We start from the raw sequence: 21,675 nt of genomic DNA, 5'->3' as shown, positions 1-21,675 counted from the left end.
TTTTATGTGTTGTGCCTGTGTGCTTTGTGGGAGTCCCCAGTGCCTGGCATGTATTTTAGAGGGCCTTGGTAAATATTTGTTCCATGAAGGAAGGACATAATTCCTTCATAATTCCCATGAAGCTCACTGTATAAGCTCACAGTTTGGACTGTCAGTTCTTTGAGGGGAAGGTCTATCTCCTGTTCATTTTTCTGTCCTTCAGTGTTATTCTGAAGGAGGCAATGCTGGTGTGAGATAAGGAAGTGTAAGGGCTCAGGTGGGAAACACATACAGTGTAGCTAATGACAGTCTTGCTCTCAAGCTCAGTCTTCCTGAGGCAGACACATTTTTCACATTCACTTTCTCATATACTATGTAGTTTCCTTCCTTATTATGTTTACTGTCTATTGTCTGTCTGCACCCTAGAGACTGTAAGCTCCATGTGGGTAGGGATTTTGTCTGATTTGTTCCCAGATATATATCCCCAGTACCTAGAACACTGCCTGGTGCATAGCATGTTGCAAAATAACTATTTACTGAATGAATAAATGTAAGAATAGATGAGTTCCAGCATGTTGGGTCCAAGTCAAGGTTTTTAGCCAACACAGGTGCTGTCAGTTACAATTTAATTTCAATCTCAGTAAGTCTTGGTAGATGCCTTTGAGGGTTTCTCCCTCTTGCTTTTTTCTGGTCCTCTCCCTAAGGTTGATCTAACACCAACGGCGATTGCTTCCCATGCTGGCATTGTGGAGGGGACCCCAACCCAAGCTGGCCCTGGCGAGTGTCTCATTCTGCTTGGTCAATGGTGGCAGCCCTGTCCTTGGGTCCCTGCTGCATTTTGTCTGCCATGTGTCTGTTGTGGTGTGACAGGTGTCACCTGAGTATGAGCCATCAAGCCATCCAGTGCTGATAACTCCGAGCCTTGCCATTGCTGTAGATGTGAGGCCCCTAGACTCCATCTGGCCTCCTGGTGTCAGGAACGCTCAGTGGCTCGGCTCCACCCACTGCTAGTGGCAGCTCGCTGCTTGGCTAGCCGGAAGCCGGGTCTCACTCTGCACCCACCTTCTCTGAGGGAATTGCCATCTATCCAGGCTACCTCAAGGGGAAGAGGCCACCTGCCCTCCGACCATAGGGTTCTGCTCCCCTTCCAGTTGTGACTGTAGGCGCTGAGCTCTTGCTTTCTCCTTTTTCTGTTTCTGTGGGCTCCTCCCAGCAGCTTCAGCCCCTGCCCAGCTGTGTGGTAGGAAGTCTCCACTGCCCCAGTCTAGCCCTGCTTAGTCTTTGGTGTATGGGTCCAGTCCTCCTCTCTGACTTGTAAGATGTGAAGTCCAGTTTGCGGAGTTCCAAATAAATCTCTTTTGTCTCTCAACAAAGCCTGGCACGTTTTTTCATCACATTTTAAGGTACACCTTGCAATAGATGACAGGTCATAGTTAATTGGCAGCATTTTTTTTTTCCTTTCTATTACACATATTACAATGAATGACATTTTAGCTTAAGCTGTTGCCTGGTCATGGCCTTAGACTCTATTCTGGAGTTCAAAGATGAGCAATACCTTTTTTGTTGTAGCCTCCGTCTTCCTCTTCCCAAGGTAATGGATGCCTCTTCTTCAAAGGTATGAAGCCACCAGACAAGCAGATGCAAGGGGTGACCCGGAAAGAATATGGGTCGAGAGCTATGAGGATGGCCACTGTACCATCTCCTGTGTTACCCTTGTCAGACCTTTCCCTGGCTCAAGAGTGAGGGTAGCAGCTGAGTGTTCCACTGAGATGAGCTCACTCAAAAACCTTCCATATAGTCAAGAAATATAAATCCCAGTACATAGGATCACTCTCTGAGTTAATATAAATGGGACTGGAGCAACTTAATGCAATAGATTGACTTCCATGCTATACCCAGGAATGCAGCAAAAGAAAATATGTGTTCATCTCAAAGAAGCCCAGCCTGCCATAGAGCAAAGACATAAGGACTCCCAGACAAATGGAGCAATGCCCACCCAGGCCATGGGCCAGTCACAGCCCCTGAGAGGTCCTGGTGCGGGAGCATGAAGGCCCCCAAAACAGTTGCCATTAAATACTAGAATAACCTCCCCTGTCTGATTCCTTGATCATTCAGAATACTTCTGATTGTATCTTGGTTTCTCAGTGTGCCCTTCCTGGAAGAAGAGAATGTGTTATCAGTAAACATTGCCTTGTCCCTTTGGCAGTCCTTCTCTCTCTGTCTCTCTGTCTCTCTCTGTCCAGAGTGCCCTCTCAACAATGAATGAGTGGACACGAAATAGGGAAGAGCTAAATCTTGCAAAAACAACCAAATCAAAGACTACAAAAAAAAAATCTGGTAAGAATGAGGGCTGTCAGCTAGATATTGATTACAGGCAATAGGAGTTGGCAACGGCAAGAGCCATTGGCATGTTTAAATGAGTTAAACTTGCTCAAGCAGAAAGGAAGAAATTTAGTCAACATTCATAAGTGCCTCTGGGAACCCAAGGTCAGGAAAGCAGCCTGGCTCCTAGAAGGGCTGAACCAGCCTGGGGGTGGGGGTTGTCTGTCAGCGTCTGAAGGAGTCCCTTTTCATTTTGTCTCCACTTCTCGCTGGTCTCTTTCTCTGAAAACTGGCTTTCTTTGCTTCTCTGATTCATACGGAGGAAACCGTGGCCACCCTGCATCTCCCAAAGGCGTCAAAAGGAGAACAAAACCTTTGTTTTGACTCCATCCATGACATTTATAGAAATTAGCGCTGTGTATTTCAGGCTTGATGCAAAATTCTTGGGAGAGAGCATGTATGTCTTCCAGCTTTGGGTCTACTGAATATGCTCGGCCCAGACATCTGTGGCTAAGAGCATCTCCCGAGGCCCATACCTGTGGACTGGCAGCAGGTGTCAGGGAAGTTGGTTTACTTTCCTAAGAAATAGGGGTATGCTATGCACTGAGTAGACACCAACCCAAAGACGTCTATATAAGTACAGAAAGACTGAATGCAGCCTTGAGTTAAATATGCAAGTACATTTAGTCTATTTCCTTAAGGTGACATTGCGTCCCACTCCGAAGTGTGGTGATTCAAAGGATGATATGATATAATGTCAAAATTTCATCAGAGACATTTAACCATGGATATACCAATGCCAGGCTACCCTTGTTACATTTGAAGTTGCTTTTTTTATCTTGTTGGGAAAAGGATTATGAAACCCCCTTTCAGAAGCAAGGAGAGCTTTCTTGTAAATACATTTAGCTTCTTTAGAATGAAGTATTCCCAGAATTTCATGCTGAAAGCTAATATGAGTACATCAAAAGCATTTACCACAGTTAATGGTAAACGAAAGGGCCAGGGGAGATATTTTACATGTGTGCTTTACATATATACAACAATAAATTGTTATGGTTGAAAATAACGTGTGCTAATACAATTCCAAGAAAATCTAGAAATACGAGTAGAGTGTCTTCTGTGGATTGTTCTTGGTTGATGGAGAGCAAGGGAGGGGACTTGGAAGAAACTGTAGCAAAAGAGGAATCAGGGAGAGGATGGAAAGGGGGAGGAGGAAGGGAGAGGGAGGGGAGGTTTTGAGTGACGTTATCTCAGTGGAGCCCTAGATGCTACCCTCACTATTGAGCCAGGGAAAGGTTTGACAAGGGTAACGCAGGGGATGCCAGAGTGGCCATCTTCATAGCTCTCGAGGCTGATGGCTGGGAGGATCTCCTGGAGGCTCTTTCTCAGCTCTTCCCCAACTATCTAGAACCCACTGGTCACTTAGCATGTGCTGTGTTCTCTCTGCAGAGCAACTTGGCAGGAAAACCACAGTAGAGGATTTACTCTTGCAATTTCTTCGTCTCCGCGTGAGAGAATAATTCTGAGCTGAGATTTAGTTTGTCACAGACAATGGTTTTTTTCCCCCTCGGTCATAAGTCTCAGTAACCTTATTATGGTTACTTGGACTGAAGGCTTCCTGAGAAAGTCAGGGGAAGAGTTTCTGACATGGGTTGAGGGCAGTCACAAAGGTGAGTTCAGAATTAAGTCACATTTAGCAGCCAGAATCCACCTGGGGGCACACAGGTGAGAAATGAGAATAAGGGAGATGTTTAAAAAGGTGAAGCACAAAATGTTAAGAACTTTCAGCCTCCCTGCGGCACTTAGGGCTCTGGAGTGTCAGCCAGCCTGGTTGGGTCAAGCCTTTCTCATGGTTTTGGGTGTAATATTTCAAAGCAGGCTCACAAGGAAAGCTGAGAGGGTCTCTCACGGGTGGGGTGGGGGACTGCCTGTGAAAAAAAGACCTCTTTTGTAATGTTTTGCATGCTCCAAAACTTGGAATTTGAAATGGTTTTCCTAGAAGACTTGTCGTTGAATAGGCCACCAAGTGGGATGAAGTCAAGGGTGAGCAAGTAGACAAGGACAAGTCAAAGATAGTAGTGATGTCGTTTCCAAACAGGAGCTTTGTTTTGAGGGATGAATTAGATGGTTTTGATCAGTAGTTCTTAAATTCAATGGACTTAATGCTCTTTTTCTTAAAAAATATTTTATAAATGTCCTCTACTATTCTGTAATGACAGATAATATCTCCTACCTACATATGATATTAAAAATTTAACTATGGGGTACTTGGGCGCCTCAGTCAGTTAAGTGTCCGACTCTTGATTTTGGCTCAGGTCAAAATCAGGGATGTGGGATCGAGACCCCCATCAGCCTCCATGCTCAGCACGGAGTTTGTTTGATTTTCTCTCTCCCGCTCTGCCTCGGGCCCTCCCTCCCCCATTCTCTCTCTCTAAAATAAATAAAATCTTAAAAAAAAATTTAACTGTATTACCCTAACCATGATGTGAAGGAGAAATGAAAGTTATTCCACATTCAGTTCCATATGCGTAGACATGGGTCTGACCGAACCGGAAGACACAAAGTAGCTGTCCGATGCGTGCAGGGACACACAGAGATGTCTGTAATGTGGCAGCAGAGAACACAGATGGAAACAGTCTGTGTCTCCCTGGAGATGCCTTTGATGATGTGATTTTCCCCAGTGATGAACAAATCTTTCTTAAAGTTCCAGAAAAAATAAAGTTCTACTTCCCCTCAATTTTTGTGGTAGCTGCATCTCCAGAAAATTGAGTATATCTTAAAATGGCACAAAAATTACTCTCTGCTTCTATGGAAAACAGAGTTAGGCTCCAGGCTCAGGTTTGACCCATATTCCGGTCTGGCAGGATATTTGAAAGTTTTGGAGGCTGGAGGACATTTTGTTGTACAGGGCTGTCCTCGGTATTACAGAACGTCTAGTGTCCCCGACTTCTGTCCACAAAATGAAGCAGCCGTCCAGACAGACAACCAAAGTATTTCCACCGCGACTTCAAACTCCCCTAGGGCAGGCTCCGCCCCTCCGAGGACCCGTTATCTCATAATCACGGGTTGGAAGAGCCCTCGCGGGGATTATTGGCTAACAGGTGTTGATCTGTGGAGCAGTTCGTAGCTCTTCAGCCATACGGATTTCCAGGCACCATCTGTGGTGAGATTTTGCTCAGAAGTAGGGCTCTAGAACATGCATGAGATGCTGGTACACAGCCAGATGTGGGGCCGACTGACTCAGCTGCCTCTCTATCTGATTCATGAGGCCCCTTTCCCATATCTAGGGTCAGTGGCTATCCAGTGTGTGTTTGAAGGAGGAGGGTTTGAACATCAGTTCTCTTTCCAGCCCACTTATTAGTCCAAATGCAAGCCATGAGTTGGAACAGGTGGTCCAAGTTCCTATGTAAATCCCTTTCCTGGGTCCTTCCTTGTGTAGGCAGCCTGGGAGATGGTTGATTGGTGATTCGGACTTCAGCCTTCTCTGCTGTGCTCATTCCCATGTTCAGACCCCCTGACTTCATCAAGGGTGAGAAACACTTTGCTCCGGGTCTCCATATTGTGAAGTTCCATTGGCTGAGTCCACTCCCCACCTTCCTCAGAAGGATCGAGGACAGATAAGTTGTTTTCATGCTAACAACCGGCGTATTCATGGCTGGTGCCTGATGAGACTAAACAAAGATGGTTGAGAGAACTATAACTGGTTGTGGAAGAGTTGGGGCGAAGAAGATAAAACATTGTTAAATGGAAGGGATGAAAAATACCAGAATCAAGCACACAAGAGCCTTCAATGTGAAGTTAGGTGATTCATTCATTCAGTAAATAATTGAAAATGCACCCACTACATGTCAGGCTTTCTTCTGGACAATGGCAGTACCATAGTGAACAAAACAGACCCAAACCCTACCCTCATGGTGCTTACGTGCTTGGAGGCATAGACAGTTAAGACACAAGGTCGCAAGGTAATAGAGACGGTGAGTGAGATGATATGTGCTCTGAAGCACCAGGAGGGACCTCACATAGGGTCAAGTTCGTGTGCACACTCGTGTGCACGTGTACATGGGACATCCAAGGGCTTCAGCTACCTCTTCGGCAATGAGGTGGGGAATTTCTTTGGCAATAGTGATTGAGTAGTGGAGAAAGAACGGGAAAAAGATATTGCAGTTGTCAAGACAGGAAATGATTCAAGTTTTGGTAGAACTTTTTAACAATGAAAAATGAAGAGAAACAGAGCAACTTTGGCATGGCTATAATTGAATTTCTGAGTTTACGTAAGGAATGTTGAGAAACTTCTGGTTGCAAACTGACCTTTTGTTTGTTTTAAGTGCTTCATTATCTTTGAGGACTGCTTAGATTTCAGTGCCCGATAGCTCCTCACGATATTGACAAAATGCATTGTCCTATCGCCCAGAGACCAAGTTCTTTTACATTTCGCACTTGGTTACTTGAGGCTTGCGTGTTTGTGCAGAAATATCCGGCTTTTAAAATGTGGTTTTGGTCAGTGCTTTTGGAATGAAGAATTTATCAGCGGTGGTGACAAGTACATATTCTTTCAGCGAGAAATACTGATGTACTCTTTACCAGAAACTCCCTATTCAAAAAAAATGACATCACATTAGGAGTTTATGCCAAATAAAGCTTCTGTAATGTTTGCTTATTTGCATATTATTCAGTTAAAAATCTTGTCAGGTATATTCATTATCTGTGATTTTCTCAATAACCCTCTTGTGTAACTGGGCAGGTATTTAATACCCATTTCACAGGTTCAAAGATCCTGAGTAAGTTACCCAAATTTAACTAATGTATGGCAAATGATGATCATTTCTATTATTGACTATGTATTAGACCATGTGTAAATGCTCTTTACATATTAACTTATTCAGTCCTCACAATAACCCAATAAAGCAGGTACTATTAATAACATTATTTTACTGTCAAGGAAGCAGAGAAGTTTAGTGACTTGCTCAGCACCACACAGCTAGTACATGATAGAGTTGGGATCCAAGCTACGGCAAGCCGGCTCCATTGTCTACACTTGTAACCACTAGGCTATTCTCCCTCTAGTTGTGGAAAGCAAACTTCCCATATTTTAGGATGTTTTTTTACTTTACAAACAATGACACCACAATAGGGATAAATGGCAGGGCAGTGGAAGGTCGCAGTGTGGATAGCAAAGACCATTAGCTTGGAGAGTCAGCTGAGTCCACATGGGGTTATTCCACTCCCTGGATTATCTTAAGCAAGTTCCTTAAGCTTTCTGTTTCTGTCTATAAAGCAAGGGGATAGTGACTCTGTTCATAGTGTGGTGAGAAGAAGTGTGATGTCCTATTAAAGCGCCTAATTCACTATCAGACACGTAATAGGTGCTTGATAGTTAACACATTTCCTTCATCGGTTATTAGGCATGGGTCAGATGAAGAGTGGGAACATTACGGTGAAGTAGATTGGAAACAGCACTGGCAATTTCACAAACCCTTCAAGAAATTCGGGGTAGGGCTCGTACTACCTAAAAGAGCATTTCAGACTTCAGTGATGAGTTAAGACCCAGTTCCTTGTGGGTGAAGCTTATAGGGGCTGCTGTTCTGTGAGTTATCATTTCAAAGTCTGCATAAAAGATGAGGCAGCTGGTGTTTGGGGTGATTCTCCCTTCCGACTTCTTGATCTGCTCTTCGTCCTTGGTCCTGGGAAGATACTTCCATGAAGTACACAGCAGTCTCTGTAAGACTGCAAAAGCTTTAGGTAGAAGAGAGATTCTCAGATTTGTAGACTAAGGACCCCTTGATGCTCTGAAAAATAATTGAGAACTTTAAAGAAGTTAGTTTATGCGGTAAACTCTACTGATTATTAGAAATTATTAGAATTGAAAAGAAATTAAAAAATAAAATTTTATTGATCATTTAAAAATAAAAATAATTTATTACCTATTAACACAAATAACATTTCTTTTACAAAAATATACTCTGAAAACAAAAAAAAATGGAAAAGTAGCATTGTTTTACATTGTTCTGGAAATCTCTTGACTATTTGGCTCAACGGAAGACAGATGAATTCTCATATCTGCTTCTGCATTCGATCTTTGAGATATACATCATGTAGCCTCTGGAAAACCCACTGTATACTTGAAAAAGAATGTATCTGAAGAAGACACATACCATCTTTGAATCATTATCAAAGTAGTTTTGACCTTATGGACCTCTAGGAGGATCTCAGAGACCTCCGAGAACCACTAAAATAAAATATTTTTTCTTTTTAACAATTTTTTTTGAACACTCATGGAATTTCCATTCAACTTCTCCCCCCTGATACCTGTATTCAACCAATCACAGTTACTAATAATTCTTCCTTTGAAATTCCTGGGTTTGGCAACCCTGGAGATAGATAACTTGGTTCTTTGGACTTTATATGTCTTCCTCCCACCTTCTTTCCTTCCTTCCTCCTTCCCTTTCTCCTCCCTTCACTCTTCTTTCCTTTCATTCCCTGTGGCACAACCTCGGTCTCTCTGACTCTGGAACCCATCAGTTGCCACACTGTCCTTTACCTGACATCAATCACAATTTGCTTCCTTCCTCAAAAGTCTTGGTCTTGGCTAACATTTATTAATTCTGGGTTATGTTTTATAAGTATTTCAAAAACGTTTCCAAACAAAATTGAAAGGAAAAATATTTTGGGATGTGTAAAGAATTTTAGATGTGTTCGTGGCCAGCAGTCATGGAAACTCTGGAAACTGTGTAGCCAGGTTCTACTGCCAGCAAGATTGACTAATAGGGTCTGGATTTACTTCTCACCACAGACAACAAAAAAACTGTATAAAATATATGAAACCAGGGTTTTTAAGACTCTGGACCTCAGCCATTGAAGGCCATGAATCCCTGAGAGATAGGGAAAAAAAAAATGAGATAAGCCCTACAATGGCTCCTGCTTAGAGATTGAGAGAGCTTCCAGGCTGGAAGAGTGTCCAGCCACTTCCATAGGGAAGGGAGAGCCAGGAAGAACTCAGCAAACTTCCCAGCAAACTGAATTGAGACAGAGCTAAGGGCCAAGGGAGCCCAAGGTGGCTATAGTTCACAGGACGGATACCAGAGAGGGGAGAGCTGCAATGAGGAAGAACTTCAAGTCTGCAAGGGGTCCCCCTTAAGAGCGTAGTAGAATACGGATGAGCGTATGTGTGAGGGAACTACCTGAGGCCAGAAAATAAACCTCCTACTTCTACAGGAGTAGATGAAATAGTAGACAGCGCACAAGGCCAAGAATAATTTCCGTTCCCAGCAGCCAGACTGGAGAACCTCATAACCTGAAGGCATTTGGTAGAGGACAAGGATCAAGTGCTTCAGCAGTGGGGCAAAATGAGCCCCACACTGAATGCTGCCCCGGCCCTGCCTAACGAGTTGTAAAGGCAAGACCCAAAATAATTGAAGCACTTCCAAGAACTTAAAATGCATCCTCCAAAATACCTGGCATCCAACATGTTAGAATTCACAATGTTTGGCATCTAAAAAGAAATTACTCTGATTGCAAAGAAGTAGAAAAATAAAAGGAGGAGAACAATCGGTCAGTCAAAACGAACTGAAAGCCAATACAGATGTTAGAGTTAGAGACCAAGACATTTGAACAGTTATTATAACTGTATTCCATATGTTTGAAGCGGTAAGTAGAGAATTGGAAGATGTTAAAAAAAAAAAAAAAAGACCCATCTCTAACTTCTAGAGATGAAGACTGCAGCATCTGAGATCAAAATACACTGGATGAGATTAACATCAGATTGGATGTTGTGGAAGAATAGAGTAATGAATTTCAACACACAACAATAGAAACTATCAAAATGAAACAGGAGAAAAACAAATGAACAAACAAAAAAACAGACGTGTCAGTGAACTGTAGGACAATTTCAAGCATCCAATTACACACATAACTGAAGTTCCCCAAATGAAGGAGGGGTGACAGAAAAAATATTTCAAACAATGGCCAGAACGTTTCCAGATTGGGTGGAAATTACAGACCCATTGATCCAAGAAGTGCAATGAACCCTGAGAAACACAGAGAAAAATACATTGCATTCTGTGATAATCAAACTGCTTAAAACTGGTGGTAAAGAATAAATCTTAAAAGCAGTCAGTGAAAGAACACACAGAAGAACAAGGATGATGAGATGGCAGATTCTCACAGAAACAATATAAGCTAGAAGACTTTTTGAAGCATTGTCTCTAAAGTACTCAAAAAAAAAAATACTGTCAACCTAGAACTCTATACACCGTGAAAGTATCCAAACACAAAGGCAAAATTAAACTGTTTCAAATGTACAAAACCTGAATTCATCACTGGCAGACCTACACTACAAAATATTAAAAGCAATCCTTTAGACAGAAGGAAAATGATGACAGATAGACATCTGGAGTTATCTGGAGGAATGAAGAGCCCTTGAATTGGCAATGAAATCATGACTTAAATTTCTTTAAAAGAAAATTGCCTATTTATTTATTTATTTATTTTTAATTTTTTTATGTTTTTTTATTATATTATGTTAGTCACCATACAGTACATCCCTGGTTTCTGATGTAAAGTTCGATGATTCATTAGTTGCGTATAACACCCAGTGCACCATGCAATACGTGCCCTCCTTACTACCCATCACCAGCCTATCCCATTCCCCCAACCCCTCCCTTCTGAAGCCCTCAGTTTGTTTCTCAGAGTCCGTAGTCTCTCATGCTTCATTCCCCCTTCTGATTATTCCCCCTTTCTTTATCCCTTTCTTCCCCTACCGATCTTCCTAGTTCTTATGTTCCATAGATGAGAGAAATCATATGATAATTGTCTTTCTCTGCTTGACTTATTTCACTTAGCATAATCTCCTCCAGTGCCGTCCATGTTGCAGCAAATGCTGAGAAATCGTTCTTTCTGATGGCCGAGTAATATTCCATTGTATATATGGACCACAGCTTCTTAATCCAGTCATCTGTTGAAGGGCATCTCGGTTCCTTCCACAATTTAGCTATTGTGGACAATGCTGCTACGAACATTGGGGTGCATATGGCCCTTCTTTTCACTACGTCTGTATCTTTGGGGTAAATACCCAGTAGTGCAATGGCTGGGTCATAGGGTAGTTCAATTTTTAACTTTTTAAGGGACCTCCACACTGTTTTCCAGAGTGGCTGTACCAACTTGCATTCCCACCAACAATGTAGGAGGGATCCCATTTCTCTACATCCTCTCCAGCAATTGTTGTTTTGCCTTGTCAGAAAATTGCCTATTTAAACAGAAGTAGTGATAGTGTGGTGTGAGGTTTGTAACACATGTAAAAGTGAAATGAATGACACACATAGCTCAAAAGCCAGGCAGGGAAAGATGAAACTATAGTATTGTAAGTTTCTTATTAAAAATTGAATTATAATTGACATACAATATCATATTAGTTTCAGGGGTACAATAGTGGTGTGATGATTTTATACATTACAAAATGATTACCTTTACCCTCTGTCACCATACGAAGTTATTACAATATTATTGACCATGTTCCCTATGTTGTACTTTTCATCCTCATGACTTACTTATTTTAAACTGGAAGTTGTACCTCTTAATCCCCTTCATTGTTTTACCCACCCAAACCCCTCCCTGAGACAACCACTAGTCTGTTCTCCATATCTCTGTGTCTGTTTCTGTTTCTTTCTTTCTTTTTTAGATTCCACATACAAGTGAAATCATATGGTATTTGTCTTTCTCTGACTGACTTATTTCACTTAGCCTAATATCCTCTAGGTCTACGCATGTTGCTGAGTGGACCTAGAGGATGGCAAGATTACATTCATTTTTATGGCTGAATAGTATTCTATTGTATACTTATCTCCCACATCTTCTTTATCCATTCATCTGTCCATTGACGCTCGCTTCCATATCTTGGCTATTGTAAATAGTGTTGCCGTGAACATAGGGATGCATAAGCCTTTTCAAATTAGTGTTTTTATTTTCTTCAAATAAATACTCAGAAGTGAAATGGCTAGATTATGTCCAGTTCTATTTTTAAGTAAGGTTCTTACATGTGGAACTATATATCATTTGTGGAGAAATTTTCAGCACAAAATGCCTATTTAAAAAGGCAGAAAAGTGTTGGGGTGCCTGGATGGCTCAGTTGGTTAAGTGTCTGACTCTTGATTTTGGCCCAGGTCATGATCTCAGGGTTGTGGGATCGAACCCTGCGTCAGGCTCCATGCTGGGTGTGGAACCTGCTTGAGATTCTCTCTCTCCCTCTACTCCCTTCTCTCTAAAATAAATAAATAAATGAACAAATAGGCAGAAAAGTGGAAAATCCATGACCTCAGCCTCCACTGTAACTAGAAAAAGAAAAACAGATTACACCCAAAGCAAGTAGAAGATAAGAAATAATAAAGATCAAAGCAGAGAGCGAGGAAATAGGAAATATAATAGAGAAATCAATGACACCAAAAGCTGATGCTTTGAGGAGAGCAATAAAATTGATAAATATCTGGTCAGCATGATCAAGAATAAAAGAGAAGACAGAAATATCAATTATCAGGCCTTGTGTAATATGACAGCACTACACAACAAATATTAAAAGGATAATTATGCTAAGTGAAATAAGTCAATCTGAGAAAGACAATTATCATATGGTTTCACTCATATGTGGAAAATAAGAAATAGCACAGAGGATCATAGGAAAAGGGAGGGAAAACTGAATGTGAAGGAATCAGAGAAACCATGAAAGACTCTTGACTCTGGGAAACAAACTGAGAATTGCGGAAGGGGAGGTGGTTGGGGGATGGGGTAACTGGTGATGGACATTAAGGAGGGCAAGTGATGTGATGAGCATTGGGTGTTTTACGCGACTGATGAATCATTGAACACTACATCTGAAACTAACGATGTACTATATGTTGGCTAATTGAATTTAAATTAAAAAATAAATAAAAGGAGAATGACAGAATATTAGGAATAAAATCATGCTAAAAGCATGGACACTTACATGAACTGGATAATTTCTTTGAAAGACACAAATTACCAATCTCACTCAGGAAGAAATAGATGACTTGAATAGCCTCCTATCTATTAAAGAAATTGAATTTGTAGTTGAAAATCTTCCCAGAAAGAAAACTCTGGGCCCAAATAACTTCCCTGGAAAATTCTACCAAACACTTAAGGAAGAAATAATATAATTTCTGCCAGACTTTTGGAGAAAATTGAAGAGGAATAAACACTTCCTGACTCATGAGTTCTCCCCAAATTTTTGAGGTTAGCATTACCTGGATATCAAAACCAGATAAGACATTACAAGAAAAAATAACTATAGACCAATATTCCTTATGAAGAAAGACGTTAAAATTCTAAACAAAATACTAGTAAATCCATTCCAACAATATATAAAAACACTAATACATCATGGCCAAGAAGGCTTTATTCCAGGAATGCCAAGTTGACTTGCCAACGGGAAGTCGAGAAATGTAACTTACCATATTAATAAAACCAAAAAAGAAAAACCTGTAATGATCTCAACAGATGCAGAAAAAGCATTTGACAAAATCCAACTTCTATTTCTGATAAAAATTCTCAGAAAATAAGGAATAGAAGTGCACTTCCTCGGGGCGCCTGGGTGGCACAGCGGTTAAGCGTCTGCCTTCGGCTCAGGGCGTGATCCCGGCGTTATGGGATCGGAGCCCCACATCAGGCTCCTCTGCTATGAGCCTGCTTCTTCTTCTCCCACTCCCCCTGCTTGTGTTCCCTCTCTCGCTGGCTGTCTCTATCTCTGTTGAATAAATAAATAAAATCTTTAAAAAAANAAAAAAAAAAAAAAAAAAAAAAAAGAAGTGCACTTCCTCAAGCAGATAAAGGGCATCTGCGAAAGACCTACAGCTAACATCATAGACTGGAGGCTTTCCCCTAAGATTAAGAACAAGGCAAGAATGTCCACTTTCCTCACTTCTATTCAGCGTGGTACTAAAGGATCTAGTTGGCATAAAAAATCAAGAAAAGAAATAAAAGTCATTCAGATTGGAAGAGAAGAAGTAAAACTGTCTCTATGTGCAGAGAACACGGTGGTTTACATAGAAAATTCTATGAAATCAATAAAAAGCTACTAGAACTAATAAGTGAGTTTTGTGGATCACAACATCAATATGCAAAAATTGGTCATATTTCTATATACTAATAATGAATAGTCAGGCATTGAAATTTAAAAACCATACCCTTTGTAATCAATAATATCATTTCAATATTATGACATCATTTTCATATCAGCAATATGAAAAACCTCGGGATGAATTGGAAAGATGTACAAGATCAGCGTGAGGTGGAAGCGATGGGGGCACTGTTCTGCCCTTGAGCCCACCTGTGCCTGCACCATTCTTGTCTGTGGTCTCTGCTCCCCGCCCTGCCTGGCTTGGGTTTCTCTCTCTGCAGATACAATTTCAGCGTCTTTCCCAATCGCTGCTGTTTACTGGGGCCTCCAGGTACCTACTTCACTACTTCCACATATAGAGCAGGGAAAGTGGAGAAAGTGCTTGATACTTCCTAAGCACTGTATTTTATTCTTGACTTCCTCTCCTTTTCCTGGGACAGCATAGGGGAAAAACTCTCTTCCTAGGGCTTTTCTCTGCATTCAAAATCTTATGCACTTATGTTCGTCATGCTCTTAGGAAAGCCTGGACTCTGGGTACCACCTACGGCTCTTCTCCTTGGGTGCCTTCTCTGAGACTGCTTCTGGGTGTCATTATTTTGACGTCCAGATTGCGAAATTGCCAAGTTACTTGACAAGCACATAGTTAATATGTCAACGCAGTAGGGCAAAGCATTGTGAATGATTTTTTCCTAAGAGAATAACAAAAAGGAATGACAAAAATGTAGTGTGGTCAGATTTTACAATGCTAACATAATTGTATTTTAAATCTTTGGTTTCTCTCTCTCTCTTTTTTTTTTTAAATTGAAAAGTAATAAATACCCTGTTTTTGATTTTATGACCTTGTGACTGGGGATGATAGTGTTGCCTCTGCAAGGTATCATTGTGGGTGCAACAAAAGTTTGGGGTGACACTTACCATAAAAAAACTTCTCTGCACTCTCCTCCTTATCTGGTCGGTTGACGACTTCTGATGTTCAGGGTTGTACATGAGTATTTTGGGACAGGGAATGGAGGAGATCCACCCCTTCCCCATACATCATTCCCATCCTTGAAGATCTTACATCTATTTTTATTAGAAAAATAAAAATATAGTCACGAAACAGTTATGGACAAAGCATGATATTGATGAATGTAAAGTAATTACCAAAAAATGAGCACAAATAGAGAGAAAACATATGATCTTTTATGATTTAGCTGAGCAATGAAAGATAGACTGAATGATGACATGGTTGATTGGAAGGGAAGAGGAAGGTGTGAAAAAGATTCTTGCTTAGGTATAGATTTAAAATGAGCAGATTATTTATTTTGGATGAAAACTACCTTGCCAGAGAAGGACTCCTAGTCCAGAGGCCTTGAATTGTCTAGACTCTGCAGTAGCAATGTCCAATAGAACATTCTGCAGTGACAGAAATGTTCTGTGGCTGTGCTGTCCAATATGGTAGTCGCTACTGACATGTGGCTGTTGAGCTCCTGAAGTATAATAGTGCAACTGAGGATCTGAATTCTTAATTTTATTTAATTTTAAATAATTTAAATAGTCTCATGTTTCTAGAGGTCCCATGTATTGGATAGCACAGATCTAGAAGAATATGAGAGGGAGTCCTTGGACCCACCTCCTGAGGGCTGCGCATAAGTTAAACTCAGGGGACCTTCTGTGTCTCCTGTTCAAAGTCTGGTCTAGTCTGGATCCTAAATCTTTTATGCCATTTTTTTTCGGAGAAATGATATCATAAGCCTCTACTGTTGTCACTCTCAGGAGGACTCGGACGCCCAGCAGCACTGGCCTCCTATGAGAACAATACCAGCTAAGGTCTAGACTGTAAGCCGAGCTCATGAGGTCTAACTATCCCAGTGTAGGAACAGCTCGGCACCCACCACCCGGGCTCCTAATTCAGTTATTTTCTTATGAGGATGCAAGAGGCAAAGAAGGAATCAGTGGTATTATGGCCTCTTCTCTCAACCTTTGGACTCAAGACAGAGAATTTTCCCAGCTCCCATCCTCTCTCAGGGCAGTCATGGGTAATAGTAATTCCTGTTGGACAGTAGTTCACCTGCTGCTGAATTGTCACCAGATTGTTTGTTGTGAGAAAAACCAAAAGAATGGAACAGGTGTTAACCTAATCTCTGGACATTAAGAAAATGATTCAACAAATATGGCACTCTTGAGTCTTGCCAGATTTTTCTTTTGCTTCTATTGTCAAAAGTAGTGGCCTGCTCTTTACTTTTCCAAGTACCCTTGTCTGTAGAGGCTTACTTCTGGGTCGCTTTATTTCTTGGAAAACCACTGAATAACAACACTAGAAACTAAATCATTCTTGCAGTTAGCACCTGCTGAGAAGTACAAGGTTATAGCTACTTCTTTTACTCAAAATAGCATATTCAAAGCTAAACCTGTTTGACTATCCCATAATTCTCATTTTCCCTTTATTTGCTGGTGAGATAGTCATAATCACAATCTTCAGGAAGTCTGTAACTGGGCAGTGGTCAGAGGTGAAGCTGGAGGAAGGAAGCTAGGTGTCATTTTAATTCAAAAAGACCTTGCATGCTCGGCTGACTCTGTATGGTACAGGACAGGCCAACAACATGACACATTCCTGAGTAGGGTCATTGCTTTGTTTACCTATTATTGTGTCACACACTCAGTGACTTAAAACAACAGCGTATTGTTTTGTTTTTCATGGTTCTGGGGTTGATGGGACTCAGCTGGATGGGTCTCCTTTGGGGACTCTTCTGCGGATGTGGTCAGATAGCGCCTGACCAGGGTTGGCTGGCTTCATGTCCAACATGGTGCTCTCCCATGGTGGGAGTTGGTTCTGGCTGTCAGCTGGGGCTGTGGAATGGAGTGCCTCCACGTGACCTCCATGGGGTTTAGAATTTCTAAAAGTATGGCAGTCTCAGGATAGTAACACCTCTTACCTGAGAGTTTGGGGCACCAAGAGTGACTGTTTCAAAAATCCTAAGAAGAAGCTGAAAGGTTTTTGATGATCTGGCCTCCGAAGTCCCAAAGAGTCAATTCCACCTCATTCTATTGGTTGAAATTGGTTGAGTAAGGCAGCGAGACCATCCCAGATTCAAGGGGAGGGAAATTAGATTTCACTTCTTGATTAGAGAAGCGAAGAATTTGTGGCCATCTTTAATCTACTACAGTGATCCTATGAAAGGGAACCATTTAGAGAAAACAAATGTGACAGTGATGTTTGGAAAGGATTGAAGAATTGAAAGGCTGCAACATCAATCTGGATTTTGGAAGGTGCTTGTGGAAAAGAGAAAGTGACAAAACATAGAGACAAGTTAACAGAAACTTGCAGCGAACCAAAGATGGTGGGATGGTGCAGAAATACCAGGGAACGCGTTTCAGGCAGGCAGTACTTCCGTTATGTTTAAAGATGAGTTTAAGGAAGGCAGTGCTTTTGTTATGTGTCTTGCATATGACTGAGGACAAAGGCATCAACAAGCCATTCTGCATATGACTGAGGACAAAGGCATCAACAAGCAGTTCTCTGATGATGTGGGAAGCTGGTCAGGGCTGCCTTTTGGACGGTGATGGGTGGTTTGGTTATTGGTGCTTTGACTTTCATGTGTTGAACCAGTGATCGAATCAAGATCCGGCTAAGAATGAGGCCACCTGTCTGGTTCCGTTAGGGGCAGCTGTTCTTAGAAGCCGCCGAGTCTATGGGTCTCTGGAACTTGCTGTGCTGTTTCTGTGTTGTTAGCATGGGAAAAAAACCAGGTGCAAGAATCCCCTTGCACTCAGTTGCTTTCACTGAGCAAGATTAAAGCTGCAATTAGGACAAGAAGTTGGCAGGGCCGTGGGCCTCGTCCATCTTTTCGTCCTCCTCTTATAAAGGAAGTTAAGAAATAGTTTATCCCCCAAGGCAATTTTATTATATTCTCCACTTTCTCCTCCACTCCCATCTCTAGTTCACATGCAGCTTTCTGACTGGTAAAGGTCTTGCAAAATCAGAGGAATTTGAATGGGAAGACGATCAGAGAAATCCACGTATAAACTGCTTAGAGAAAGGGATGGTATTGGGCCAATTAAAACTGAGAAATGGCAGTGGTGGGAGGTACTAAGAGACACAGATTGAAAAAGTGGTTATTTGGAGGTCAGGGGGTGGAAAATGTGTGAAAGGAACGCAAAACGAGGCTGTAGAAGGAAGTCCATGTAGGACAGCGGTTTTTAAATCTCTCTCAGGGAACACTGTGGTTCTGTGAGCAGTTACTGGCAGTTCTATAAATAACAAAAAATAGGCGTAGCAAGAATCACAGAGGCCCTGTGTGCAAAGATGTAATTTTATTTTCCACAACGGAAGGCAACTTAGCCCATGGATCCTCATTTCCATTTCTAGCGCCAGAAAAGAGAAATCTTGCCAATTCAGAAGTGCTTAATCTCCACTGGTTCAAGACGCGGTCTCCTCTATTCAGAATCCTTCCCTTTCCCAAGCCCTTTTGTCCTTCTGGACAGTAACTGGGGTTCTTTGGGGGTGGTGGAAGTGGAGGGCATGGACTGCTCACTGCTTGTCCTGGTGTCTGGGGAGGGTTTCTGTCCATAGACCATCCCCTGGACTTAACGACCCCAGCTGGGATCACGCTTGCCCCGGCGTCGCCAGCTGCAAGGACCGCCCTCAGTGTTGGCCTTCTTACCCCTTAGCAGCCCCTTTGGAGGAACTGGGGACTTGGGACACTCTGGGAGTGTTGTGTCACCGTTTGTGAAACAGCCCGTCCTCAGGCTCCAGGCAGCTCTACTGTCATAGCGGCCCCTTGGCAGGGACCACTGTGGACACAGGGCTTCGCTCTGATGGTCCTAACGGACCATGACACCACTGATGATGTCCAGGGCTTTGTTTCTTGTGCGTTATTAGATACTTTTCTCAAAGAAGGTCCTGTGATTTGAACAGCTTGACAGGAGGGGCACACACTGAAAATCCTCAGGGGAGATGGTCTCTCTCTTTCTTTTTAAAGTAGAATCCACAATGGTCCAGCATGGAGTCCAGCTCGGGGCTTGATCTCATGACCCTGAGAGCAAGACCTGAGCTGAGATCAAGAGTCGGACACTTAACCGACTGAACCACCCAGGTGCCCCCAAATCCTCAGGGGAAATGGTCTCTCGAGAAAGGTGACCTGGGGGTGGCAGACAGCCAAGTCTTCCAAATGATAGGAGTCTCAGAGATGGGAGGGCAGTGAGGGGGACACACTCCAGACTCTGGATGTTATTTCTGTTTCTTATAAGTTTTTGTCAAATACATCGGGCATCACCTTCATGAAGGGATATGTCTCACACTGAAGTACACACTTGCATTCAGAGCATTTGTGTGGTGCTGAGACCGGAGTATACAGGGGTGACAATCTCAGGACAGGTGGACCTAGCGAATGAAACAAAGGGAAGAGGGAGTCGGGGAAAGCGGTCGGCATGGCTGAGTGAGGGAGGAGGTGAATTCAAGGTGCCAGATAGCACAGTGGTTAGAGGTGAGAAGGAGAGGTCTTCAAAACCCATCCTTATATTAGAGGGGTTTTGAGTGTCTTATCTGAGTCTAGAGGCCCATGTGTCTAGCAGGATGGCTGGGGTAGGGGTGGGTGGGAAGCATCAGAATATAAAGAAAAAAACAAGGAAAAGTACAATTTTAATTTCTATGTGATTGCACAGACCAATTTTACTTTCTACTTATAAATTGTTAAAAAACCTTCACTATATAATGGTGAGATATGTTTATATTCACCAAAAATGCTAGTTCTGCAGCACTGAGCCCAGCCCGCTTGTTTTAGCTTTCATTAACCGCTACTGGGACTTCCGGTGCAGGATTCACAGTAAGGCCATCACGGTGGGGCCCTGGGCTTAGAGGAACAGTTATCCCCAACCCTGGCTGTGTGTTGGAATCACCTGGGAGTTTTAATAACATTGACATTTGGGCCTCTCAGCCCGAGATTTTCATGGGAGTCATCTGGATGTTAGTGGTCCAGATCTCTGTCCTGGTGATCCCAAGCTTTCAAGAACCACACTCTAAAAGGAATACTAAAGAGATGGGGACATCTGATGACTTCTTACAATACCATGTTACTGGCCCCAGAGTTGAGCCTGTTCCTTGGAGAAAGAAGGAACCAGATATAAGCGCTGGAACCAGATAAAATTAAAAAAAAAAAAAAAGAGAGAGAGAAAGAGAAAGATTGTCACCACACCAGGCCACACGGCAGCATTAGAACTGATGAGTTATTGCTGCTGGTTTCTTTATCTGGGCCAGTGGACGCCAGGGTTATCTCAATTCTTGGTTTTCTGACAGAGATATCAAGGGATAGGTTAGGGAAACCAGCACTCGCCCAGCCTGGAAGGGATATAGGAAGGGAGTGTGTGAGTTCTGTTAGGAAGGAAGCCATCATCGTCTACTCGGTGACTGCTCAGAGGAAGACGGCTTATTAGGTCCTCAAACCAAATCTGGGTCCAGTGACTTGCTGGAGGCACAGAGTGGAAAGGGAAGAGCTGCTTCCAAGCCCCTGGCTGTTGGGCTTAGAGCCCAAGCCAGCCACTGCTGGTACCTCAGCCTCCTTCCCTCCACACACCAAGGTCCACACAGGACCCTGGCCATTCATTGCTTTTCTCTGAGTACCGGTTCTCATGTGCAAAATGAGTGGATGGGAGTAACTGGGTTTGAAGCTGAAAAGAATACCTGGTCTGGCCAAGAAGTCTGGTATCAAGACTGTCCCACCTGTAAGCTCCTTTTTCATCTGGGCACTAACAATAACAAACAGCAGGTGACTCCAGTGTTAACCAACCCCGTGCCTGGCGCTGGTTTACAGTATTAATTTATGTCATCTCCCCATGAGAGGGGTGCTGCTACGATCCCTTGCACAGAAGAAGAAACAGAGGTACCAAGAAGTTAGTGAGTCCTGCAAGTTCGCAAAGCCAGCGGGAGAGAGCCGGGGCCAGGCCTCCGGCTCCAGCGGCTGACCCACACTGTCTTGTCTCCTTGGCTGGCGAAGTGTGGGACCTGAAAGCCCAGTGGCGGGTGGCGAGCTCGGTTCGCCCAGCTCATACCCAGGGGCCCCGCAGTTGGGCGGCAGCCAGGTTGCGATGTCCAGGTGAGTCGTCCCAAGTCACTTCGGGTGGAACCACCGTCGCTGCCCCTCCGTCGTGCGGGGACCCCGGGTCCGGGGGGTCGCGCGGCTCAGGGCGGCAACCCGGCTCCTCGGTTCTCCGGGTAGGGCGCGGGGCACCCGGCCAGCTCGCTCCCTCCCGGGCCCGGCCCGCCCCGGCGTCTTCCG

General features: G+C 43.0%; 1 protein-coding gene across 7 annotated transcripts in view; it reads left to right on the top strand.

Annotated features, from left to right (window-relative positions):
- IL1R1 (interleukin 1 receptor type 1) overlaps positions 1 to 21,675 on the top strand; it is a 71,656-nt gene that overhangs the window by 17,273 nt on the left and 32,708 nt on the right. The window lies entirely within an intron of this gene.

This window comes from Ailuropoda melanoleuca, chromosome 4, assembly GCF_002007445.2.
Source record: "Ailuropoda melanoleuca isolate Jingjing chromosome 4, ASM200744v2, whole genome shotgun sequence".
NCBI classification, from domain to species: Eukaryota; Metazoa; Chordata; class Mammalia; order Carnivora; family Ursidae; genus Ailuropoda; species Ailuropoda melanoleuca.
The sequence above is the reverse complement of the archived record's forward strand: the minus strand, read 5'-3'. Positions and strand labels throughout refer to the sequence as shown.